Source organism: Piliocolobus tephrosceles, chromosome 3 (genome assembly GCF_002776525.5).
Source record: "Piliocolobus tephrosceles isolate RC106 chromosome 3, ASM277652v3, whole genome shotgun sequence".
Taxonomy (NCBI): domain Eukaryota; kingdom Metazoa; phylum Chordata; class Mammalia; order Primates; family Cercopithecidae; genus Piliocolobus; species Piliocolobus tephrosceles.
Genome location: NC_045436.1, coordinates 114,559,478 through 114,586,954, shown reverse-complemented (window position 1 = coordinate 114,586,954; position 27,477 = coordinate 114,559,478). Strand labels below are relative to the sequence as shown.

The 27,477-nt window shown below is 38.7% G+C and overlaps 1 protein-coding gene and 1 long non-coding RNA gene across 5 annotated transcripts in view; one reads left to right on the top strand and one right to left on the bottom strand.

The window, feature by feature from the left end:
* The window catches only part of PARM1 (prostate androgen-regulated mucin-like protein 1), a 111,039-nt gene that overhangs the window by 15,984 nt on the left and 67,578 nt on the right, over positions 1-27,477 (top strand). The window contains exon 2 of one of the 3 annotated variants that reach the window (XM_023189787.1): positions 4,339-4,406. The exons of the other annotated variants lie outside the window; for them this stretch is intronic. The gene's annotated coding sequence lies outside the window, so the exon portion shown is untranslated. The remainder of the gene's footprint in view (positions 1-4,338; positions 4,407-27,477) is intronic. 3 annotated transcript variants of the gene reach the window in all.
* On the bottom strand, positions 4,605-18,917 carry LOC111524577. 2 transcript variants are annotated; one of them, XR_002725825.1, is made up of 4 exons: positions 18,842-18,917; positions 18,030-18,196; positions 15,273-16,204; positions 4,605-6,016 (listed from the first exon to the last, which is right to left on the bottom strand). It is a non-coding gene; the product is annotated as an uncharacterized LOC111524577 (long non-coding RNA). The 2 variants fall into 2 exon arrangements; XR_002725824.1 differs by lacking the exons at positions 4,605-6,016; positions 15,273-16,204; positions 18,842-18,917 and adding exons at positions 13,711-13,968; positions 16,255-16,306 and having other exon boundaries at positions 18,030-18,679.

The following is a 27,477-nucleotide window of genomic DNA, read 5'->3' as shown; positions in this document are numbered from 1 at the left end:
GAAAGAAAGAAAGAAAGAAAGAAAGAAAGAAAGAAAGAAAGAAAGAAGAGAGAAAGAAAGAAAGAAAAAGAAGGAAGGAAGGAAGGAAGGAAGGAAGGAAGGAAGGAAGGAAGGAGAAAGCAAAGGTATTATAATATATGTGCCATGGTGGTTTGCTGCATCCATCAACCTGTCATCTACATTAGGTATTTCTTCTAATGCTATCCCTCCCCTAGTACCCCACCCCATGACAGGCCCCAATGTGTGATGTTCCCCTGCTTGTGTCCATGTGTTCTCATTGTTCAACTCCCACTTATGAGTGAGAACATGCGGTGTTTGGTTTACTGTTCTGGTGTTAGTTTGCTGAGGATGATGGCTTCCAGCTTCCTCCATGTCCCTGCAAAAGGACATGAACTCATTCTTTTTTAAGGCTGCATAGTATTCCATGGTGTATGTGCCACATTTTCTTTATTCAGTCTATCATGGATGGGCATTTGGGTTGATTCCAAGTCTTTGCTATTGTGAATAGTGCTGCAATAAACATACATGTGCATGTGTCTTTATAGTAGAATAAGTTATAATCCTTTGGCTATATACCCAGTAATGGGTTTTCTGGGTCAAATGGTATTTCTAGTTCTAGATCCTTGAGGAATTGCCACACTGTCTTCCACAATAGTTGAACTAATTTACACTCCCACCAACAGTGTAAAAGCTTTCCTGTTTTTCCACATCCTCTCCAGCATCTGTTGTTTCCTGACTTTTTAATGATCGCCATTCTAACTGGCATGAGTTGGTATCTAATTGTGGTTTTGATTTGCATTTCTCCAATGACCAGTAATGATGAGCTTTTTTTCATATGTTTGTTGGCCACATAAATGTCTTCTTTTGAGCAGTGTCTGTTCATATCCTTTGCCCACTTTTTCATGGGGTTGTTTTTTTCTTGTAAATTTGTTTAAGTTCCTTGTAGATTCTGGATATTAGTCCTTTGTCAGATGGATAGATTGCAAAAATTTTCTCCAATTCTATAAGTTGCCTGTTCACTCTGATGATAGTTTCATTTGCTGTGCAGAAGCTCTTTAGTTTAATTAGATCCAGTTGGTCAATTTTGGCTTTTGTTGCCATTGCTTTTGGTGTTTTAGCCATGAAGTCTTTGCCCGTGCCTATGTCCTGAATGGTACTGCCTGGGTTTTCTTCTAGGGTTTTTATGATTGTAGGTCTTACATTTAAGTCTTTAATTTATCTTAATTTTTGTGTAAGGTGTAAGGAAGGGGTCCAGTTTCAGTTTTCTGCATATGGCTAGCCAGTTTTCCCAACACCATTAAAAGTATCTTCTTCTCAGTTCTGTGTAAGTATTACTGGATATGGAAACATAAGAAGTTACAAGAATCTTTCACTAAAAAATATAGAAAATGTGACCTTCTAGGACAGTGGTTTTCTGTTTGCCAATGTGAAAAGTGTGTGTTTATGTGTGTGCGTATGCAAAATGTGTATATGCATATATTTGTGAGTGAGATATATGTTTTCCTCTTTCCTTACCTGCTTCATTCCTTACTAAAGTAATTAGAAGTCTTTAAAAGAAGGATACCAAATAGCATTGAAATAATTTCTTAAGAGAAAATTAATATTCAATAGATTAATACATTTTCTGGAGCATCTAAAATTCACTTTCCCTCCCCACAAAAATAAGATAGTCTATATATTGAAGAGCCATAATTATATACATCCATTGCTTCTGATTAGTAACTACAATGTTTATTAGGTAAACATGGACATTTGTTTGGCTCTGTAGCTACCTATTTCATGTTCTTTTGGAATCACAGCTTTCCTTATATGTCATAGTGAAAATCAATATTTGAAACTTCTTCCTCTGGAAAAAAAATGTAATTTCCCTTATAGGAGATTTAACTGCTTAAATAGTTCTGCTTATATAGGCAAGAGAAATATTCTAAGAAAAAATGAGAGATCTGCTGTCTAAAGCCTTTATTGATAAGAGTTATTATTTAAGGAATAAAAAAAATTAAAACTCTGATGCTGCAAACAAAGCTCCTTGATGAGAACTGAGTTCATGCTGAGATAAAAAGTTACAAAGCAAGAGAACAGCCTCATTATATTTTTAAAATTCCAGGGAAAAATCATTGTTTTGCTAAAGCAATGTGGCAAGACAGCCTGGGACCCAACATTGGTGCCCAGGAGGGTAAGAGTAAAGAGCTTTAGAAGCTTTGAATCTTTTTCTAAAACAATTAAGATTAAAGGACTTAATCAGGAAATCTGAGGTTATGTAAGAGGTGAACAGGTCAACCAGCTCATATATCTGGTTTGGGGCACATGCTTTGGATGACCAAACTTTTCCATGGAAGATTGTACTTTATGATAATTCTTCCAGAATGAAAGAACTGACAAGAAACATTAAAGTTTGAAAAGCGATCCCCACCTCCACTGACATCTGAGAACATCCTGGCCTCTCCAGAGACACCTGACTGAGGGAAACAGGTGAGCCAGCTTGGGCTCCAACCCCAGGAAGAGGAAGGGAAGTGGGTCACGCCTGGTGAAGTGGCCTGTCTCTCTTGGCAAGTCAAGCTGAGTGATTTGGAGACTACAGACTCTATCTTGGCTGGCCTGGCCACCTCACAACCTCCTCTCCAAAGGTGACATGTACTGCAGCTTAAGACATTACACAGCACCTGAAGCAAAAACTAAGAGTAGGTATGGAATAAATCTTCTGAAGCTGTAAGGCTTGATATCCACAGTAAATTATTCTTAAGTTAGTGAGAAGAGAAAATTCACTATTTCAACAAGAACTACCCAGGAAGAACCAAAAGCCTTCTGAGATGGTGTGTTCAGGGACAGGAATTTAGGGAATAGACCCAATTTTTCTTTTACTTAATCAACGTTGGGTTTTGGTGTTTCTAGGAGGGCACAGAAAACTTGAACTGGAGAAGCAAGGTTCATTGGCATGTGCCAGTTGATACTTCACTAAGTCTTTACTAGTAAAAATGATGACATTTATCTTCCTTCTTAAGCCATGTCTATTCTGTTCCAATTTTACCAAGTATGACAGCTAGGATTTGAAAGTGTGCCTGTGTTCTTTGCTGAGCACTTACTGCAAGGTTTCTAACAATGTAAACTTGACCTGTGTTTGACTCACAATGCCCAACAAAAAAATACTGCTGTTTTGAAATTATAGAGATAGCAAAGTGTAGATTGAATCTTGCTGTACACTCAGTGATTCTACCTGCTCGTTTTCTTTTCACTTATGATGTTGATGGCCCATTCTAGCATCGTGCCGCATCATGTTAAGAAAACACCAACCAATCCTGTACCTGTGGGAGAGCAATTTGTGCTGGTTTCAATGACAGTGGAAAAGTAATAGGTCTCAAATCCCATCTGCAATGAGAATGTTGGCCCTCTTCACTAAGGCTTCTAAATGTACAAATTATATTGTTTATGTTTTTTCTTGATCTTATTGTTATAAAACTGCATTTTTCTTAGCATCAGACTTCAGTAACACTTGATTTTTCTTTTTAATGAGGAATTTGGCAGAACCTAGGCAATTATCTGGGAGCTGTGTAAATTCGGGAAACCTGATTAACAGATCATAATTCACCTAAGAATTTAGGCTTAAGCCATGGTGGATAAAGTTTCCTTCTAAAAGTGTTTGGCAACTTGGCTTTAAAAGGAGCACTAGATTAATTCAGTCTGTGCTTTCTTGCCATACGACATCATTTCAAGATATAAATTCCATTTATATTGTTGAAAATGTATAAGATATGCATAAGTTTATTTTGATTTAACAGGGAGGATAAATGAAATGTTCTGCTAATAAACATATTCCAAATAACTAAGCTTACTCTATATAATGTAGGCTGCAGATTTTGAGAAATGAAAAAAAAAAAACTCATTAAAGCTATATTTAGCAATGGTAAGGTCACTGATAAGCTCCATACCTCCAGTTATCGTCTGTTAAATAAGAGGATGAAATGAGATTATCATTAGTGTCTGCTCTTCTTTATGATCTGAAACGGATTCTTAACCTGAGGTCTATCTAAATATAAATGAACCACAAATGAGCAACAAAAAGCCCACAAAACACCTGAAATTGTATAAAACATTATGTGTATGTACTTATTTGCATTTTTTCTTGGATGATCCATAGATTTTATCCAAGACCTGAACTTTGTGCCCCTAGTAAGTTTAAGAATATCTAACATTCATTCTGTGATTAATTTAACTGTTAAGTGATGTAGCCTTTCTTTGAAAATTCATAAGGCTTCTCAGGATATTGTAGTATTGGCGTTAGTTTTAAGTGGTCATAGCTTCCATCACGTAGATGACTCTCGCATGAATTCATCTCACCCTCAGATCACCCTTGAAGACAGACATTGTCCTCTCAAGTTACAGATGAAGAAATGGAGGGGCAGAATGTTCAGGTATGTCAGTAAACATAGGAGTCAGTTACAGATGTTTTGGTTTCCTGGTCTGGTGCTTTTCCCATTACAGTCCATTATGTAGAGTACCATAAAACTTACATTTTAACGCACAAAGCTCAGTATTTTGGAAGCTACTTATGTATGCAAAGGTCTCCAAAGTTTAGGCCTCAAAAAGAAAAAAAACTAATTCAAAAGAAATCAGACTAGTAGCAAGTATGAATTTTAATTTAAAAATGGAAAATACCAGCTGAACATACAGTTCTTCAGTTTCTGCTCTCTAAATTCTGATTTTTAAAATTTATATAACACAATGTGATTTCTTTTACAGAGCTTTCAGGTGGAACATTCAGTCATCAAAAGCTCTTGGTAGTCAGCTAATATCCCCGTTATAGAGATGACTAAAGTCAAGACTCATAGAATTGAGGTGACATGTACAAAGTCAGAGAGAAAAGTGCAGACCTAGAACTTGATGCTGATCTCATTACTCCAAGTGTGCACTTTTTCATTGTACCCACAGCAGTCTCTGCAGTGTCCTTAGGGCATCAGGGATAGGGGAGGGCTGCATGGGCTGGGAAATATGTTGCCAGGTGAGACCATTTGTATAGACACATGTGTTGGAGAGGGAACTGTCTGCAAAATAAATGCCATAGTAAGACAAACTACATTTTCTGGAGTCTAGATTTGAAAGTTTTTTCTGAAAGTTCAGAATCTTTCTCCATACCAAGCAAAGGACAAATGTATCTATGAACAGCAAGAAAACAACTGAGACTGAAATCTTCCCCGTTGTAAATGCAGCTTACAACTTTTTACAAGACCAATTTTTGTGAACTTGCATTTCTTTTCTTTCCAGGGGATGACATGGCCTGATTCAAAACAGGGGGACTATGGGAGAGATTTAGCACAAGAAAGGCTGTTGGTGTTCCCTATGTCTTATTGGCTTTTTGCAAATTCCCTAGAACCTGAAGCCCAGTAATTACTCTATAATCTTTTGCCAATGTTAAACTTTTTTTCTGAGTAGGTCTATGACTTTAAGTAGCTGGTATATATTTTTATGATCAGGCTGTACTGCAGGCACATTAGAATGCACTGGGAGATGCATGATTTATATATTTTGATTTTGACTTCTACAAGATTTACATCTGGGCTGAATACATAAAATAATAGTGGTTTGCCAGTATAAAGGAAAGAATCATTCAAGTTCAGCCAATCTGATTGTATCACCAGAGTGGTGGAGGAGCAACTCAGACAAGTTCTCATTACAGATGTGCCAGGAACTTGGGTTTGGAGACCCACCTCCCTGCTTTTGAATTACATCTCTGCCATATAGTGGGCAAGGGAAGAGGGAACAAACATTTAGTAAATCTAATAAGATGTCAACCATTGTGTTAGGCACTTTGCAGACATTTTAATTTCTACTCTATACCAGCCCTGGAAAGTTGGTACTACTGGTCTCAATCTCCAGATGAGAAAACAGAGATTTAATGAGGTTTAATAATTTGTCCAAAGCCACAGAGTTATTGACACCCACATTGGAACTCAGGTGTTTCTGCCAATAAATGCATATTCTTTCTATTATTCAGCACTTCTTATCTGGGCTTTAATGTCTCCACCTGTAAAATAAGATCAGTAAGCATACCTTCTAACACTGCTGGATTATAAGAGATTAATTTATCAACAACAATCCTAATATACAGGAGGTCTTGGATGAATAGTATTTCTCTCCCTACACTTTGTTCTGGTAATAGCTCTGATTTTTGTTGTTTGATTTGTTTGTTTGCTAGCTTGATTGATTAGGGGTTTTTGTTCTTTTTAAAGATTTGGGCCTACCTCAGCTTTTTCTAAGATGCAGAAGCAAAAAGATGATTCAATATAGAGGTGCCTATATGACATTAGAAGACAAGAAGAACCAGAATAACATTTTGTTCTTCTGTCACTTGTCTAGAGTAAAGAGCTGCAGGCAGGGAATGGGGTGGTGCTGTTCTGCACCCTGGGAGAGTGTGTGGGGTTTCCAGGTGTCTTCTTAACTGTGCACCAAGACCTTTGTGCACAACTTTAATGTTCCTTCCTTAAGCAGCTGCAGTCTGTCACTTCAGGGAGGGGTTGAAGCTAGACAATGGCCAAGCTGCACCTTAATAGGCCTACAGTATTCCAAATGGCCTCTCATTGCAGGCAGGTAGCCCAGAGTGCTGCCCATGCCTGGTGCATGGTAGGGAATGTGAACAGGACTTCACGAGAATTGGTAGGGAATGGCAATATTTTCTTGCCTGTAAATGACAGACGACTACTCATAGAGAGGCTTGGGAATAACTACTTATCTCAGAAATAATGATTATTTATTTATTTATACCTTGCTCCTGGCATGAAGGTGCTGGAGCTCTCTGCTTACAGATAATAATCTAAAACTGCATGTTCCAAGAATAATGGAAAGCATCTATATAACCCAGAGGGGTTGAAAAGGGTGATGATGCTTAATCCTAGGAAGATATTGTGATATTTTTATTCAGCTAACCTTGACTCAGCACTTTCCTTGAACTAGGGATATACAAAAATAATTAAGGCATAGCCTTCATGTTTAATGTACTAACAGTCTGGTAGGGGACCAGACATGTGTACCTGGACTATAAGGCAGCCTAGTAGGCTCTGTGCTGGAGGTATGAATGGAATATAGCAGAAACCCAAAGCAGACAGGGTGACTATTTTACTTGATGAAGAAGTAATATTTGAGTTACTTTTTAAAGGATAGATAGGAACTTGCCAAGCAAAGAAAATGAAAAGTGGGGGGTAGAGGAGTACTTTGACAAAGTATATACAAAGGTCCAGTGTCCACAAGAAAGATTGTGAGGAATTTATGAGGCTCGGCCATAGGACAGTAAGACCAGAGACCAAGGTTGGGGCCAAAGTGAAATATCTGGTACTCTGAGAAATGAGAGTTAACGGGATTAAGCCCTAGCACTGCCATTTCTAGAATGTGGCTCTGAAGAACTTACTAAGTCACTCTGAATCTTGTTTTTCTCATTTGTGAAATGGGCCTAATAATAGTTCCTATCTCCAAGAGTTATGAGGATTAAGTCAAAATACCCCTCTGAACAATTCTAGCACATGGTCATGCTCAATAAATGCCAACTCTTTGTAGTATTTTTAGTAGCAATAGTCAATTTTTATAATAAAATCAATAGCACTATCTAAGAACATAAATAATGTCCACATTAGGTTTCTCAAGAGTCTTTTTAAAGGAAAAGATCTGGAATAGGGCTATCCAATACAAAACTCTCTGTAATGATGAAAATCTTCTCTATCAGTGTTGTCCAACTCATTAGTCATTATCTGACTACTCTATCTGACTACTGAGCATTTGAAATATGGCTAGTGCAATTGAGGAACTGAAGTTTTCATTTTATTTAATTTAAATAGCCATGCATCTTAGTGGCTGTTGTATTAGACACTAGAGACCTAGGTTTATAAAATCATAAAATGTTTTATCTGTAAAAGGCCTTAGAAATTGATATAAAGCTCTTATCCTCCCCCATCACCATTTTACAAATGTCTCTCAGAGGGAAATTGATTTGCACAGGGTTACATAACTAATGACAAACCTGGTGCTAGAACCCAGCAGCTCTTCTTGCATCCTAGGCAAAGTTCTCATTATCCTGAAGTCTGGTTGGATTATTCTTTCCACCTTAGAAAATGTCTGCTGCATCATGGGTTCTGATGTTCCACTCAGCCACCTTTCCCCCCCTCACCATGTTCATTTCTACTTCAGAAAAATGAAGTAGAAATGAAGTTCATTTCTACATCAGAACCCCGCATCATGGGTTCTGATGTTCCACTCAGCCACCTTTCCTCCCCTCACCATGTTCATTTCTACTTATTTTTTAATAATATAATATGCATGCTACATCCAATAAATCCCAAGTAATCCATAACTCACTGATAGATATTTTAGCTTCCGCTCATGGGAACATTTTGTATCAGCAGCAGCTCATTTAGTACAAAATTCTCAGCACCATTATTTTCATAACTAGTGTTTTGTTCTTTTTTTTGTTATACTATTAATTTTTGTTACTTTGCCTAAGTATTAAACTTGTGTCAACAAAAATATTGATCTTTTTTAGCATTTACAAAACATAAGTTCGGATTATTCATGATTAAGAAATTAGGATGATCAAACCATTTAGCAGAGTCATTGGTTAAGAAGGATTGATCAGAGCGCTATGGGAATATGGCAGAATAGGAAGCACCAGTTTCCCCATCTAAACAAAATTGCAGTTGCAGAATCTGTCTGGTCTATTTTGGAATTCTGGAATCTATTAGAATGATTGTAACTTCCAGGGGAATGATTGGTAATAGTAAATTTTGGTTAATTTCAGCTTGCAACATGACAGCAGCTGTTCATTTTCCAGCCCCATGGCAGTCGTGCACATGTTTCATATGTAACTTGCAGGCAGTTTGTAGGCGCCAGGGTGAGCAAAAAGAATCCTACAAAAACTGGAGATATATATTCTGATTGCTGATTGCTGTGTCTAATCTTTGAGGTACACATATATAGGAGGAAGCCATTGTTGCACCCCTTTCTTCACTGTTGCAAGCCCTTCTCCCTTTGGCTAAAGCAAGTTCCATAAGATCTAAAGGACCAGTGCACTTTTATTTTATTTTTTATTCTCCTCCTCCCACTTTATTTTTCTCTTCTTCCCCTTTTGGGAGACAGACATTTAAAGTCTAAGACTTCTAAAAACAACCACGTATATGGGGCATTCAGAAAGTCACAACATATGCCCAGGGAAAGACATCGTCTTAAAACCTAACCGAGAAGACCTTAAGTTTACATGTTGGGCTTATCACCAGCACTGACACAGCCTATAGCAATTAAAAAAAAAAAAAAAAAAAAAAAAAAAAAAAAAAAATTAGCAAACCCTGGGGAAGGGGAAGAATCTAATTTCCAAAATCACTACATTATTATATTCAAAAGTCCAGCATTCAACAACAACAAAAATCACAAGACACAAAAACATAGGAAAGTATGTGGGGCCCATTCAAAAGGAAAAGTAACCCAATAGGAACATACCTAAAAAATACCCAATGGAAGATCTGTGGTACAAAGACTTTAAAACAACTGTCTTAAAGATGCTCAAAAACCTGAAAAATGATGTGGAGAAAGTCAAGGAAACAATGTATGAACAAAACAGAAAGATTAATAAAGAGAGAAAAAAAACTAAAACAAAACCAAAAGGCAGTTCTGGAGCTATAAAGTACAATAACTGAAATAAAAAATTTGCCAGTAAGATTCAAAGACAGATTTGAGCAGACTGAAGAATCTGTGAACTTGAAGATAAGACAATGGAAATTGTCAATTCTGGAGAAAACAGAAAAAAATATCAAAGAAAAGTGAGCAGAGTGTAAAGAATCTGTGGGATATCATCAAGCAGACAAATATACACATAATGAAAGTCTTGGAAGGAGAAAAGGGATAGAGAAAAGGGAAGCCAGATTATTCAAAGAAATAATGACTGAAAACTTTCCAAATTTGATGAAAGACATGAATATAAACATTCAAGAAGCTCAACAAACTGTAACTAAAATAGACTCAAAGAGACCCACACCAAAGCACGTTATAATCAGACTGTTGAAAGACAAAGACAAAGGGAGAACCTTGAAAGCAGCAAGGGAGAAGCAACTTGTCACATATAAGGGATCCTCAATAAGATTATCAGCATATTTTTCATTCTAAACTTTAGAGGCCAGAAAGCAGAGGTCTGATATATACAAAGTGCTGAAAGAAAACACACAAACAAACCTGTCAACCAAGCATCCTGTATCTGTCAAAACTGGCTTTCAAAAGAGAAGGAGAAATTAAGACATTTCCTGAAAAACAAAATCTGAAAAAGTATATTACCACTAGACCAGCCCTAAAGAAATGCTGAAAGAAGTCCTTTTGGTTGAAATGAAAGAACACTAGGCAGTAATTTGAAGACATGTGAATAAATAATAAAGATCTCAATAAAGGTAAATACACGAACAATTATAAAATCTGATAACTTTAACACTTTGGTTTGTAACTCCACTTTATGCATTTTATATGATTTAAGAGACTAATGCTTATTTTTAAAACTATTATCAGTTTTAAAATCTAGTCTTATTTTAACTTTGGTTTTTAATTCTACATTTTGTTTTCCACATTATTTAAGAGATTAATGCATAAAAATTAGTTTATACCTTTGGACCCACAATGTGTAAAGATACAGTTTTGTAATATCAGTAACTAAAGAAAGGTGGGAGTGGAGCTGTATTGGAGCAGAATTTTTGTATGTTATTGAAGTTAAGATGTATAAATTCAAATTAGAATGTGATAACATTAAGATGTGAAATATAATACCATAAAAACCACAAAGGAAATAGCTAAAGAATATACAGATACAGAGAAAAAGGAGAAAAGAATTAATGCATTTAACTGCAAAAAAAATCAACTACGCAGAAAGGAAGACAGCAATGCAGGAAATTAGGAACAAAAAAAGCTATAAGGAATGTAGAATAGAAATAAAATTGCAGAAGTAAGTCTCTTCTTATCTGTGATTATTTTAAATCTAAATGGATTAAACTGCCCAATCAAAAAACAGAATGAGAGAATGCATTTTATAACAGTATGATCCACCTATATACTATCTACCAGAGACACTTCAGATCTAAAGACACAAATAGGTTAAAAATGAAAACATAGAAAAAAGTATGCCATGCAAATAAGAGAGCAGGGGTGAATAGGTGGGCCAGTCACAAAAAGAAAAATACTGTTTTATTCCATTTATTTGAGGTACTTAAAGTAGTCAAATTCATAGAAACAGAAAGTAGAATGGTGGTTGCTAAGGGTTAGGAAGAGAAAGAATGAGGGGTTATTCTTTAATGGGTATAGAGTTTCAGTTTTGCAAAATGAAAAGAGTTCTGGAAATGGATGGTGGTGATGATTGCTCAGAAATGTGAATATACTTAATGCCATAGATCTGTACACTTAAGAACAATTAAGACATCTTAAATTGTAATCCCCACATGTCAAGGGTGGGACAGGTGAAGGTAATCAGATCATGGGGGCAGTTTCCCCCACGCTGTTCTCATAAAATGAGTGAGTCTCACAAGATCTGGTGGTTTTATAAGCGTCTGGCATTTCCTCTGCTTGCACTCACTCCATCCTATCACGCTGTGAAGAAGGTGCTTGTTTCTCCTTTGCCTTCTGCTATGACTGTCAGTTTTCTGAGGCTTCCCCAGCAATGCGGATCTGTAAGTCAGTCAAACCTCTTTCCTTTATAAATTACCCAGTCTCAGATATTTCTTCATAGCAGTGTGAAAACGGATTAATACAGATGGTAAATTTTATCTTATGTGCATTTTACTTCAATTTTTAAAAATGTGTTATTTCTTGAAAAGGTATATTAAACCGAAAAGAATTGAACATATAATTCAAACAGATACTTTTAGCTAATGTTCTTAACAGCATTAGTCACAATAGCCAAAATATGGAAATAACCCATGTTCATTAGCAGATAATCAAATATGGTATATACATGCAGTGAAATATTATTTAATCACAAAAGGGAATATAGTTCTGATCCATGCTACAATATGGATGAACTTTGAAAACATTTTGCCGAGTGAATGAAGTCAGACATAAAAGGTCACATATTATATGATTTCATTTATATGAAATATCTAGAATAGGCAAGTCAAAGAAACAGAAAGTAGATAAGTGGTTGCCAGGGGCTAGGGAGAGGAAAGAAATGGGAGTGATTGCTTAATGGTACAGAATTTCTGTTTGGGATGATTGAGAAGTTTTGGAAATAGATAGTGGCAATGTTTTAACAACATTGTGAATATAATTAATGCCACCCAATTAAGCACTTAAAAATGTTTAAAATGGCACATTTTGTAATATGTTTACATATTATAAAATTTACAAATCTTTCTACGTGCCAAAAAATACAAATAAAAATGGGATAATCAGGTGTAGACAAAGACAAGATCTTTGCAGCAATCATTGTAGTTAGTTATCCTTGAACTAAGAGTCAAATGTGCTAATGGGACTGTTGTACCTGATCTACACAAGTGTATCTCTTCCCTTCTGCAAAGAGAAATATCACTCTTTAGCTGTAAATGACCCTCGTTAGGGAATGGCGCATGGTGTCAGGGAATTTGAGTAGACTTTGAAAGTTTGCTGTCTTCTCCTTAAGACATGGGCATGGTTGTGTAGGAACAGGGATGGATGGCTAAGGAAGAGAGGGACAAGTCAATTAGCATTATACTCACAGTTCAAATAATACTCTTCTTTTATGTGAAGGAGCTGTTATTAATACTTAGCTCTTACCTTCCTGAGCACTTACCAGTGAGCTCTACCTGGAGAACAGCATTCACAATCTTAAACTTGGTTTTAGCCTGGCCTGCGTGATTGATGAGGTCACATTAGTCCCCCCACTTCAGACACACTGTCATCTTAAGTTCCTAGAACATTCCCACAGGTCCTGCTTTCAGCACTGGTCTGTAATTTTCCTCCTATTAGCCTGTTTAGCTAATGCTTACTGAAGTCTTCAGATCATTTGCAAATATTGCTCCATCAGATAAGCCTTCCTGACCCCTACTCTTAAAAAGTAAATCAACTCCTTCCACACCTGGCAAAACACACACACACACACAAACACACACACACACACACACACACTCATTGCATCCTTCCTTGATCTTTTGTTTATGATTCTCTTCACAGCTTTTAATACACTTCATTTTTATTATTATTTGTTTAATATCTATCTCCTCCTTAGACTATAGATTCTATGAGGGTAGAGACCCTATCTCTAGGGTCTAGTCTGTTCTCAGACATTCAGTAGGAGCTTAGTAAATATCTGTTGAATTAAAACATAGGTAAATGAAAGAAAAACTCTATTGGACAGTGACTAGCAACTAAACACAATGAATAATTTTTTGCTAAGTGAGTAAATGGATAAATTACCTGTCCTTATGAGAAATCTAGGTTAGTTTCTACTTCTCTTGAAAGTTTAGAAATAGACTTGCCTAAAGACCAAGAACTTGAAAGAGACTGAGACTCAAACTACTAAAGCAAAATAATAAGTGAATTTGTGATACTTTGTGAATATGACTGTTAAGAAAGCCCAATGTTTAACACTTGATCAAAGTAAGCTCCTGTTCACTCATTCCACCCCTCAGATTCCAGCAGCAAGACAATTTGCTTCAACCTTCTAATTCGCTTCAACCTTCCAATTCATCATGGATGAGAGGCATTGTTCAGAACTCAGTTCTCACTGATAAATTGTGGAGTAAAAATGTTCTTAATAAACTTTTTTTTGTATAAATGAAAAAAGTTATTTGAGATTGAAAAACTATTTCTTAGTCATTAATACTATTTTCAGGTGTCTTCTGTGCAGATAGTCTTCAGAAAGTCTTTTGCTGAACTAGATGATGGCATGCAGATGCATAGCAAGAAGAAGTGGGGATCTGGGGTACAGATGGGCTAGAGCAGGTGGATTCCAGAAACTTCCTGGGCAAGGGGAGGATACAGGTGCCGTCCTTCCTTTGTAAAAGGGTAAAACTGATATTAGAAGGGATTTTCATTAACTTGTGCTCTGTTATATGTGGTGTAACTTTCTCCTCTTTTCCTTTCCCCACCTTCCAGTATGAAATCTTTAGTAAAATTCTTCACTAAAGCCTTGAGAGGTGGATTTCACTTTGGTTAGCAATGAGGTATGAAGAATCCTGCTGTAAGGTTAATGAGCAAAAATTGCCACATCGAAAAGTCATCTCATAAACATGACCGTGTGATTAGAAAAATACTTCACTTGTATGGTATTCTTTTCAAAAAATCATGGCCCATCTAATCATGGGAAAAGCATCAGACTAACCCAGACTGGGGACAGTCTCCCCAGTACCTGACCAGTGATTCTCAAGGGTGTCAAGGTGATGAAAACAAGGAAAGGCTAAGACATCATTATATAACAGATTAGACTGGGAAAACATTCCAACTGAATGCAATGGAGTTCCTGGATGAAATCCTGGAACAGAATGAAGGCATTAATTTTAAAAACTAGTGAAATTCAAATAAAATCTAGATTTAGTTAATAGCCATGTACCAATGTTGGTTTCTTAGTTTCGACAAAAGTAAGATGTTAACAATGGGAGTAAGTGGGTGAGGGGCACATAACAACTTTTCTATAAATCTAAAATCATTCCAAAATAAATAGTTTGTCTACAGGTAAAGCCTCAACACTAAAATAGTCAATTTTGGCTTCTTGCTGAACTTAAGCTCTTTGCTAAGTGGACAGTGGTTGTCACCAAAGTCCCTTGACCTTTGGCTCCTATTAAACATAGTTATCATGTTAAAAAAAAGTTTTAATTCTTAAAATGGCAAGAAAGACTTTATTCAGGACTATTGCAATATGTGTCAAGACTATTTTAAGAGGGAAAAGCAATCAGGCTCAACTCTAAATACAATAACAACAAATGGGGGTTTATAATCAATGAGTAGAGTGAGGGGTGACTGGACGGCAGATCACTGACAGGAGACATCCAGGGTAAGGGGAAGTTGCTAAACCAACTGAAGAGGTTTTTTGAAGGCAAGCCAAGGACTTATACATCAAAAGTGTGGGGTGAGGAACTTGATCAGATATCAAGGGTGGGGGAATTCTCACTAAAATGACTTGGCAGAATTCTTGCTGAGACTGGGCTAGGCAAGCCACAGACAGGAGAGGCGCCAAGGTCGAGGCCTAGTCAAGAAGAGGGCTGAGGGTAATCCAACTGAAGTTCAGTCAAAGAGAGGGTCTTTGTCATCATCAGTCACACTGTTTGAATTTGAGTGGTGACTATCCTACCCACATTCACCTCATAGCTTGACTTGTATCCGGATGATTTGGTTGTATTAATTTTCTTGGCCTGGGAGCAGATTCCACCTAAGATTTCACATTCACCATCCAGAGTTTGGCCATTGGCATTACCAGTGTTGATGTTATTTGAGCCAATTTCCGCCCAAATTGATTGGTTTGTAGTCCTGGAGACAGTAAACTTTTGGGATTTGGCATGTGATTTTACAGATGATTTGGTACCTGGAATCCACCAAGTCATTCTTTCTCAGAGCCAAAGCCCTTGAAATATGTTGAACTTTCCAGTCAAAAGATCCTTATCCAGGTGTAAGAACTGTAAGAACTTTACATGTAATGAGAACATGAATTCCACAAATCTGCCAATTTAGGTATAAAAGATAAACTACAGAAGGACTTTATTTTCCTCAGGGCCAGTCCAGCACATTAATTCACATTAACATATTCAGGTATGGAAGGCTTTGAAAAAATTAATAAGCTCAGTTTCCACTTTGCATTATTTATTCTTGAGAATGGGTTTTGTTTGTTTGTTTGTTTGTTTTGGTCATTTGGGTAATTCCTGGAGCAACGTCTCTCCATGTAAAACCAAGTGACAAAATGAGTGCAGTCAGACAATTTCAAACGGAACCAGTTTTGTTTTTTTTGGCCTGTATTCTGACCTAAAATAATCTGCACAGTAACCCCATTTCTTCACCTGACTTTGGCTCTGGAGACGCTTTAGAGTTCTGTCTGCAGAGACACAGATTGCGTCATGGAGAGCACCAAAGCAGAAGCCTTGTTGGGGTAAGGCCAATGGAGGCTGATAGTGGCACATGGGCTGGGCTAGTGAAAACAAGTTCAAAGTTGGTTGGATTTTTTTGTTTTGTTTTGTTTCAGTTCCAAAAAAAATTTTCATAGGCAAACGCATTCTGACTTTCCCAACTCCATAAATAAACTCTGAAAAGACGTGAAAAGAGGTCACAAAATCCAACCAAATACACGCCTACCTGTAACGTCTTGTTCTGCTGTTATTAAACTTGTGGTTTTTCCTTGGGGGATCTTTTAATATAGGGAGAAGGTGAAACCGTGGTTAAAATATTGGGCAAAATGTAACCATTATTAATAAGCAACACATAGATGGATTGTTAGCCAATACCTCACTGCTTTGGTGGGTTACTTAAGTATCCCACCAGCACAGTGGTAAAGTGGCAAACACAGAATTCTGTTGCCTTAAAAGAAACTGACCAGAAAATATAAGTGTTTCATTATTTCTGAAGTGTTTGCAGGTTCCTCCCCTTTTCATTTTCCTTCTTGCAAAACTTTTTAATTTTAACACCATCTCTTAGCCAGCTTTTAAAATAAAATTAATATATGTTTATGACTTCATTTCTTTTCAACAGTTTATGATATTTAAGGACAAGCCAACCACTATTTATTTATAGAACTTGATCCTATTTCTGTTTCTCTATTTTGTCTCCTGGAAAGCAGAGGAAAAGAGCTCTAAATTTATCAGAGAAATTAGACATTGAACTTTACTTTCCCCAACTTCTACAAATAAACTTGAGCATTTGTTTCAAGATAAAATTAAGAGAAAAAAAATTATATCATTTGAAAATAAGATTACTAAAACATTAGGTCTAGATAATTAAATCTGTATAGGTCAGGAAATATAAAAGTTGATTATTCTGATTTTAAGCATTATTGTTTATAAGGATGCTGTAATGCTAATAAGACTTCAGCACTTCCTGAATTCTATACCATTTCAACTTCAAATGAGATTTAAAATTTTTACGTGTCACGCCCTGATTATTTGTCAGTGTGCATAGAAGAAGAAAGAGGAAGGGAAAATAATTCTGGAACTTAATTAATTGTGAAACCAGCCTCAGCCCCTGGACGTAGTCTTGTTGACTGCAGAGATAAGGCAGTTTGGGGTCAGTTGTCCATTGTGCTTTATTTTGCCAATGATTGTTCTATTCATTAACTCATTCATTGCATGTTTTATTCATTCATTCAAAACAAATGAAAGAACTTTTCCTTTTGGCCATTTACTTCTGTTCCCCTTTGCTCGAAGGTAGCAAAATACATGATGAAACTTCTCTGAACAGAATTAAAACAAGCCTGAGTTTGGGAAAGTGTCAAAATTAAATTCTAGAAATATGGTTATATCTGTAGGATTTTTGGTTTCCAGGTTTTCTGAGAATAATGCTGATTTCCCATATTTAAGAAATGTTTTGAAAGACAGGCTTTGAAAGTAGGCTATGGGCTGGTTTCCCAGAGTAGTTTATGTTCAAAAATGGAAATAACCTTCTGACAGAGAAGCAAAATGGACTAACTACAAGCATATGGTAAACCAAGTTTTGGCTGCTTCTCTCTCCTTGCAGGTGGACATTGTGAAGGTAGGTGATGGTGTGTACATAGGGCTTCTACTAATGATGAGGGAGAGGGCGCAGAAGGGCAGCTGACATCCCCTGCTGCTCTTTCTCATTTACAGAAGTACCCAGAGAGAGCCAAGCTCATGGGTCCCTTGTCATTGTGTTGGGGGGCAGGTGTCCAAGGCCCTTTTGTGGCTGTGGTAAGCTGTTTAAGGAGGGTTTGTTGGCACTTAGAGGGAAAGCATGAACCCAAATTTCTATTTAACATGTAAGAAGGGACTTAAATGCCAGAATATATAGTACAGCACTCAGAATGTTGTATCATCCAAGTTGCAGACAACCAAGTCTGAATGTAGTTGCCACTCCATTGTATCCAGTGCTAGGACATGTGTCGTGCCTTCCAGACTCACCCAGTGGTCCCCTGCAGTCAGAGGAAGGCAGAGAGGGCACACGGCCTCACATTTCATGAGGAGAGCTAAAGGGCCCATCGTGCTGTGAAAACAGTCAGTGTTGCAAGACGAATGATGTGTTTCTCAAGCACCTGGTCTGGAGGCAGAGCTCTGGGGCTGTCTCCTTTCTTCATCAGGCAGGGAAGCCAGAGAAAATAAAAGTTAAAAGACTGAGTAGTGTTGCGATGAAACTAAATACCTAGTGAGAAAGCAGATGTCTTTGTTCCCCTCCCAGCATGGTCAGCTGGGCTGTTCCTTCTTTTCTGGGTCCCCTCAACACCTTACTATCAGCTGTCAACCAGTGGATAAGAATAAAGTAGCCGAGGAGCAGCAGGGGTTTTGTTTTTCACTGTTTTTGAGGTTGTAGAAATTGATAGCGCACTACACTCTCATCTTGAGATCTGTGGGCTGAGCTCCCAGGGTTCTTAACATGGGCCAAGTTAGTCTGGATGCAACCTTTTGTTATTGTCTAAGTCACTGGCAGACTTAAAAATCACAGCGGTTCACAGCCAGATGACCAGCCTAGGGATGGAGGCAGGACAGGGGGCAGTCAGTATCTCCACTCACATGTCATCTAGTCACGATGCAGAGGTTGAAACACTGAGTTAAAGGAAGCTTATCTTCATATGAAGAATTAGAGGCCACACCTCCTTAAGCTAAATTTAGAAGTGTTAGTATGTGAATAGGAGATATACAGTATCTCAGGTTTCCTGGGGCACCAGCCAGATAAGACATTCCAGATAATTCTCGTCCTTGCCTAACTTGTGCCTCACCAGACAGGTCAGAGCAGGCACTGCAGAAGGAGCTATCCTCTTGTGTGGCTGTGTCCTTCTCTTCAAGTTTGAGGGGTTTGTGGACCACATGAGGCTGGACGGCTCACATGTCAGCTGCCAGGCTCTTAGTCACAGACATGGCAAACTTCCATCATTTAAGCAGTGGCACAGGTGTTGTGGAGAAGTCCCAGAGCTCCAGCTGTGTGGCAGAGGGAAGGGTCAGGTCTGTGAGAAAATAAAATTATTCTCAGCCTCTCTCCCATATTCCAGTAAGTCTAGATAGAGCAAAATGTCTAATCTAACTGGATAAATAGCTATTCAATTGCCTGGCATGTGGATTACCTGCTTTATAGATTTTACTGAGCACGTTTCAAATCCAGAGACCCTGTCTTACCCTGGCAAACGTCTACCCAGGCTGCTTTCAGCCTGCCTGCATGTGTTCAGGGCAGCAATTTAATTTTTATGTTATCATAAGCTAAACCTAATCAGGAGGCAAATGTTCTGCTGACTAATTTAGCTCTTTTTTCCAGAGCAAGAGATAAATACCTTAGAGTGAGAAGCAATACAGAGTTGTGGGAACCAGCACAAAGGAAGCAGGGGTCTAGTGTCAGTCCTGGCTCTGCTCCTTCCTCACTCAGTGACTTTGCGATAGTTTCCCCACGCCTGGATTTTAGGTTTCTCATCGGAAATGAAGCTGCATGAGCATAGTGGGGAACAACAGGAGACTTAAGGACTGAGAAGTGAACATTTGGAGGCAAGTTGCTTACTATGTCTCAAGATATCCCTTCTAAGACACTGTATTAGTTTGTTCTCACAGGGCAAATAAAGACATATCTAAGACTGGGTAATGTATAAAGAAAAAGAGGTTTAATGGACTCACAGTTCCACATGGCTGGGGAGGCCTCAAAATCATGGCAGAAGGTGAAGGAGCAAAGGCATGTCTTACATGATGGTAAGCAAGAGAGTGTGTGCGGGGGTGGGGGGCTGCCCTTTATTAAACCATGAGATCTTGTGAGATTTATTCACTATCACGAGAACAGCACAGGAAAAACCTGACCCCGTGATTCAATTACCTCTCACCCAGTCCCTCTACAACACATGGGGATTATGGGAGTTACCATTCAAGATGAGTTTTGAGTGGGGATGCAGCCAAACCATAGCAGATGTTTGGTTTTTTTTTTTTTTTTCAGCTTTTGTTTTGTTCTTTTGTTTTTGCTTTTACCACTTTAAAAATGAAATGTGTTTCACAATCAATGGCATATCCTATTTTATTAACAGCATTTTGTGTCACTCTTAACACTACATAAAATAACAATGTGTCTGATAGTTGGCACTTTTTAGATTTGATGAAATACAGTTGTGTTTATGTTTCTGAGCTGAGTTTGCTTATCTGAAAATAAAGCATGTGGGTGAGGCACGTCCTCAGATCTCCTTCCTGTCTGAGATTCTGAGTCTTGCTTTGCTGAATTGCACACTCATCACCTACTTGGTACACTAGTGGGGTTAATGAAGAGTTGGCTTAACCTTTTAATACCTTACCTTTGATCCTAATCTTTTCCCAGCCTAGTCTAGACTATTCTTTCTAGAAGAAAGTTTTCAAGGTTTCTGAGAAGTTCAAGGTCTTGGGACACATTCTTCCTGCAGCACTGATTAGCTGGATGGTGTCTGCTCCTAACAAGACCAGAAGACATCTTTCACAGCCACAGCATAATAATTTTCTATCACACATACTTATTATTCATATGTAGCTCCTTGAAGTTGCTGGTAGTGAGGGTATGGCTGGAGGTCTGCAAGGATGAGCAAGGATATTGACAACAAGCATGCCCTGTCTCAGAGACAGGGAAGGGGTAAAAACACTGAAATTCCTGAGAATGCTCAGCGGAGCAGTGCTGCCCACATCACCTTCCCATGAAACTACAGGGACAGAGGGAACATGAGCTGAAAACAGGGCCACATGGCTCTGGGATTGCCTAGGCATCTGCAAGATTGTGGTGTACTGTTGGGGAGCCCTCATTTTTGCCCTAAACATTGGATTTGCTTTGTTGTTTATAATGCAAAAAGAAAATGCCTGTGGTAATACTTACCTTTCACTCATATTCATTCACTTAGTTTTGAAACCTCTTTCTTTCAGAATCCCTTTATTTGGCACTGAGTTACGTGTTTGTATGCTTCGTACAATAACTTCAGAAAGAAGCACAAATCTAAGTCAACACGTTTCTGAAATCTTTACCTTTTTGAACATCTGCAGATGGATCTGAATGTTCTCAAAATTGTGTCTTTTAGTGCAGCTCTTCGGTAGTAATATGTGAGTTTTGACATTCTGCTGTAAATAGCTTCTTGGAATCAAAAGTTATATTTGAGAGACTTGTTTCTTAGCACGCTTATGAAAATTCTTCTGGTAAATACACAAACTAGTACTTCATGATTTCTTTTTCTGGTCGGCAGAAAGTAACATAAGCTCAATCTGAGCCTAGTAACAGGTGAGCCTCTAAATTATTTGGGTTATTTTATTTTAAATGTTAAGTCCTTGACGGTGTCATCTTGCTGATGCCTCAATGTGTCCGGGCAGTAAGAGGAAATGAAGACTTACACTGTGGGGACAGGAGGCTTGAGGACATCTGCAAGCTGGTACGAAGGCAAGGCTTTGCTTTGAGTAGATGACAGTTGAAAACATTGGCTCTGCCCCTTATCTACCATGCGATGTTTAGTTCTCTGAGCCTCATTGTCCTCACTTGCACATAATGAGTCAATCACACCTCACAATGTTATTCTGAAGATTAAACAAAATAACGTAAGAATGGATTTTCTACAACCCCATCACATGGGAGGTATTTAGATTTACTCCTCTTTCTCATGTCCACAATGCCTTTAGGAGCCTTGTTTAACATTTTTTGGGTTTGAATTTTGATATTTGATTTTGTTTTTCCATCAATGAAATATAAAATCTGAATATTTTCACAGTGGTACACATATGTAATATAAACTTAAAATAGAAAAAGTAGTGAAACTTGTCATCTGAAGATACTGGACCGTACATATGAATATATAAAAAAAGGTCCAATAAATATGAACAGACTTTTAAGGTGTTTAAAAGAGTAAATGATCTCAGAATATAAAATGCTTTTATTTCCTAAAAGTAATTTTATTTTCCCCATAAAGATCTCAGCAACTTGTAAACAAGAAACTCTCCCTCCCAACCACCCCCCTGCCCGCCCCCAGTTGTATATCACAGTCCAGGGATAGAACTGGAGACATTCATCTTCCGGAGGCCACTGGAGGATCCGGTCTCCTCATCTGCATCTGACTCCTGGAAGGCAGTACAAGTTGAATACAAAGTCCTGTCCGGAGGAATCCTTCCCAGGACCCTCTTGCAGTGGCACAAGCCTTAAGATGGCCATAAAGTTAAGTAGACCATTTTTTTTAGGTAGATAAAACCCATACTATTCACACTCTGTAGATTCTGGTTGTCTTCTCTCTCTTGACACAAATTCCTGCAGAGGAACCCAGGACACCACCCTGAGATTTTAGGACACTGGGATCCTATATTGATCATGATTAGAGAATCAAATAATAAAATATGTTCCGTGTGTGTGTGTGTATGTATGTGTGCGTGCGCGCGCGTAGAGGAAGAGAGAGAGATTTATTATAAAGAATTGGCTGGGATGAGTAATTACAGTGGCTGGGAAGTTCCACCATCTTCTGTCTGCAAGCTGGAGACTCAAGAAAGCCAGTGGTGTAATTTAGTTCAAATCTGAGGGCCTTAGAACAGGGTTGTTGGCAGCGTCATTTAGTTTAAGGACCAGAGAAGATGAGGTGAGATGTCCCACATTATGCCATGAGGCAGAAAAAGAAGAGGCAAATCCCTCCTTCCTCTGTGTGTGCTCTGTTCAGGCTTGCCACGGATTGGATAATGCCCACACACTTTGAGGAGGGCAGTCTACTTTACTGAGTCCATGGATTCACATGCTAGTCTCATCCAGAAACACCCTCACAGACCTTACCCAGAAATAATGTTTAATCTGGGCACCCTTTGTCCCAGTCAAGTTGACACAAAGAATTACCCATCATGGGTCCCCAGGTCTCCACTGTCATAGCAATGACACCCTAGGAGGATGGGCCACTGGGACTTGTTAAATAGCTTTCAACAGAAGACTTGTCCAGGTTTTCAGACTCCTGTATCTTTGACAATATAATTTGGCTCATTCAAGCTCAGGAGGCATGGAGCCATATAAGGCTTTTATTCCCAGCAATACTTCTGACTAGCCTGTCAGAAGTTTTCTATTCTGTATTATGGTTTGTTACTATAGAATGTAGAGGTGATTGCAGTCATAGTATAGAAAGGTAAATGTGAATGCAAATGTTATTGTGACCTCCTAAAATTTGGCCTGACGGGGTGACTTTCAGGGGCAGTGCTATGGACTGAATTGTGTTCCCTTAAAATTCAGATATTGAGGCCCTTAACCTTCTATGTGATGGTATTTGGGGATAGGGCTTTAAGAAGTAATTAGGTTTAGATGAGGTCATGAGGATGGGGCCCTTGTAATGAGAGTAGTGCCCTTCTAAGAAGAAACACCAGAGAGCCTGCTGTCTGTCTCTCTCCATCATGTGAGGACACAGGCAAAAGGTGGTCATTAGCAACCCAGGAAGGGGAATCTCCCCAGAACCTGACCATTTGAGACCCTGATCTCGGAATTCCAGCCTCCAGAAATGTGGGCAAATAAATTTTTGTTGTTTAAGCCACATAGTCTGTGGCATTTTTTTATGGCAGCCAAAGCAAGTAATATGGACAGCATCAGACACTGCATCAGACATTTGCACATTCCCTCTTTCACCTAACCTTTGGATATCAGTGCAGTCTCTGCAAAGCTAAAACAGGTGGACTTTGGCATCCAGTTTTTGGAACATTCCATCCCCTGTTAGATGTATTACACATTCTGATGTATCACTCTTTAAAAACCAAAGTATCTTTAGCCTGGCTTTAGAATTAAATGAACTCTAGTTAGTCATAACCAGATACTGCAGTTAATGAGAGTTTTGCTTTTCCCAATCATGTTAGAATGTGGTATTATTTTTTCTGTAAAACAAAACAAAAGCATAGGATGTGAAGCTCCACCTAGAAGTAGTTCAGTGATTTCAACTTCTTTAATTGACTTTGTGTGAGTTTTTGAGTAGTTGAAAGACATAACCATGGCTGTGAATAGAAGGGAAGGCATATTCTTTACTAAGTTTTGGCATTTGCCAGAAATTTTACCAGAACATGCACACCAGAGAAGTTTATAAAATGCATGTATTTCATGAACATGAAGTCAAAGGTATATTTTATAAACATGTAGTCGCCTTTGACTACATTGGTTATATTAATTATATGCATGGGGCTAGGAGAGACAAGTAAATTGGTAGTTCAACAACTTCTGCATAATTATATAATCAACCTCACAATGGCTTGAGTATAATTTTAAATTACGCTTTGCATTATTATAGTTGCAATATATAGATACTGTAGAAAATTAGAACATTGAAGCAATAGGGAGGAGGGGCCAAGATGGCTGACTAGAAGCAGCTGCCATCAGTGGGTCTCATGGAGAAGGATGAAAATGGCAAGTAAATCCTACACCTTCAGCACAGGTATCCAGGTTTTTCTCATTGAGGCCAACTAGACAGTTGGTACAACACCCAGAGAGTGAGAAAAAGCAAGGTGGAGCCATGGCCCACCTGAGAGCCACATAGGGTAAGGGGAATTCCTACCCCCAGCCAAGGGAGGTGGTGAGTGATTGTGCTACCTCATCAGGGAAACCATGCTTTTTCTGTGGATCAGGAAATCCCCCTGTGAGCCCATGCCACCAGGGCCTTGGGTCCCAAGCACAGAATCATATAAACTCTTTGTGGCTGTTTGAGTTGTAGCCAGTGGCAGCAGACTAGAGACTGCCTAAGATGACCAAGTTCCTAGAGAGAGGGGTGACGGTCATCAACTGTGGCTCCAGTCTGCCATTTTCCCCTGCTGATGCCAGGGAAGCTGGGCCATTTGGACTGGGAGGAATTCCCACAGTTCTGTACAGCAGCTGTGGCAGATCATGGCCAGGCTGCTTCTTTAGGTAGGACCTGAATCCATTCCTCCTCATGGTGGGGGGCCTCCCTGGGAATTTCACCAATTCCAGCCAGGGCTTTACAGACAGAACTCTGAACTCTCTGGGATGGAGACCCTGGGGGCAGGGGTGGCCACAGTTTCCACAGTCTAGTGGACTTTGTCTTTCCTGCCTGCTTGCTCTGAAGAGGCTGGGCAGTCCAGATGAGGAGGACTTCCCCCAGTGCAGGGCACCTGCCCTGCCAAAGGGCAGCCAGAGTATATTATTAAGTGGGTCACTGATCTGGTGCCTCCTGACTGGGTGAGACATGCCAACAGGGATTGCCAGACACCTTATACAGGAGTGTTCCTGCTGGCATCAGATGGGTGCCCTTCTGTGACAGGATTCCAAGAGGAAGGAGCAGCCAGCCATGTTTGCTGTTCTGCAGCCTCCACTGATGACACCTCCAGGTACAGGAGGGACTCAAGTGAATAGGGTCTGGAGTGGACCCCCAGAAAACCACAGCAGCCCTATGGAAGAGGGGTCTGACTGTTAAAAGAGAAACAAACAAATGTAACAACAACAATATCAACAAGAAGACCCCACAAAAACCCTAACTGAACTAACTGAAGGTCATCAGCCTCAAAGATCAAAGGTAGATAAACTCACAAACATGGGGAAAAATCAGTGCAAGAATGCCAAAAACTCAAAAACCCTGAGTGCCTCTTTTCCTCCAGATTATTTCAGTACCACTCCAGTAAGGGAACAGAACTGGGCTGAGGATGACATGGATGAATTGACAGAAGTAGGCTTCAGAAGTGGGTAATAACAAACTTTACTGAGCTACCAGAGCATGTTCTAACCCAATGTAAACAAGCTAAGAACCATGATAAAACATTACAGGAGCTTTTAACCAGAATAACCAGTTTAGAGAGGAATATAAATGATCTGATGGAGCTGAAAAACACTACAAGAAAACTTCACAATGCAACCACAAGTATCAATAGCCAAATAGACCAAGCATAAGAAAGAATATCAGAGCTTGAAGACTATCTTCTGAAATAAGACAGGCAGACAAGATTAGAGAAAAAGAATGAAAAGTAATGAACAAAACCTCTGATAACTATGGGATTATGTAAAAAGACTGAACCTACGACTAATGGAAGTACATGAAAGAGACAAGGAGAATGGACCCAAGTTGGAAAACATTCATCAGGATATCATGCAGGAGAACTTCCCTAACCTAGCAAGACAGGCTGACATTCAAATGTAGAAAATTCTGAGAACCCCAGTAAAATACTCCATGAGAAAAATAAACTCCAAGACACATAATCATCAGATTCTCCAAAGTTGAAATGAAGGAAAAAATGTTAGGGGCAACCAGAGAGAAAGGCCAGATCACCTACAAAGGGAAGCCCATCAGATTAACAGCAAATCTCTCAGCAGAAACCCTGCAAGCAAAAAGGAATTGGGGGCCAACATCGACATTCTTAAAGGAAAGAATTTCCAGCCCAGAATTTCATATCAGGCCAAACTAAGCTTCGTAAGTGAAGGAGAAATAAAATCCTCTTCAGCCAAACAAATGTTGAGGGAATTAATTACCACCAGGCTTGCCTTGCAAGAGCTCCTGAAGGAAGCACTAAATATGGAAAGGAAAAACCATTACAGTCACTATAAGAACATACTGAAGTACACAGACCAATGACACTATGAAGCAACTACATTAACAAGTCTGCAAAATAACTGGCTAGATTCATGATGACAGGATCAGATTCACACATAACATCATTATCCTTAAAAGCAGGTGGGCTAAATGCCCCCAATTAAAAGACACAGAATGGCAAGCTGGATAAAGAGTCAAGACCTATCAGTGTGCTGTATTCAAGAGACCCATCTCACGTTCAAAGACACACATAGGCTCAAAATAAAGGGATGGAGGAAAATTTACCAAGCACATGGAAGCAGAAAAAATCAAGGGCTACAAGCATAGTTTCAGACAAAATGGACTTTAAACCAACAAAGATCAAAAAATACAAAGAAGGTCATTACATAATGGTAAAGGGTTCTATTCAACGTGAACAGCTAACTATCCTAAATATATATGCACCCAATACAGGAGCACCCAGATTTATAAAACAAGTGCTTAGAGACTTACAAAGAGAATTATACTCCCACACATAATAGTGGGAGAGATTAACACCCTACTGTCAATATGAGACAGATCATCAAGACAGAAAATTAACAAAGATATTCAGGACTTGAACTCAGCTCTGGATCAAGTGGAGCTAATAGGTATCTACAAAACTTTCTACCCCCAAATAATGGTATATACATTCTTCTCAGAATTGTCTGACACTTTACTCTAAAATTGATCACATAATTGATAGTAAAACACTCCTCAGCAAATGCAAAGGAACTGACATCATAACAGTCTCTCAGACCACAGCACAATCAAATTAGAACTCAAGATTAAGAAACTCACTCAAAACCACACAGTTTCCTCAGAATTGAACAACCTGCTCCTGAATGACTCCTGGGTAAATAATAAAATTAAGGCAGAAATCAAGAAGTTCT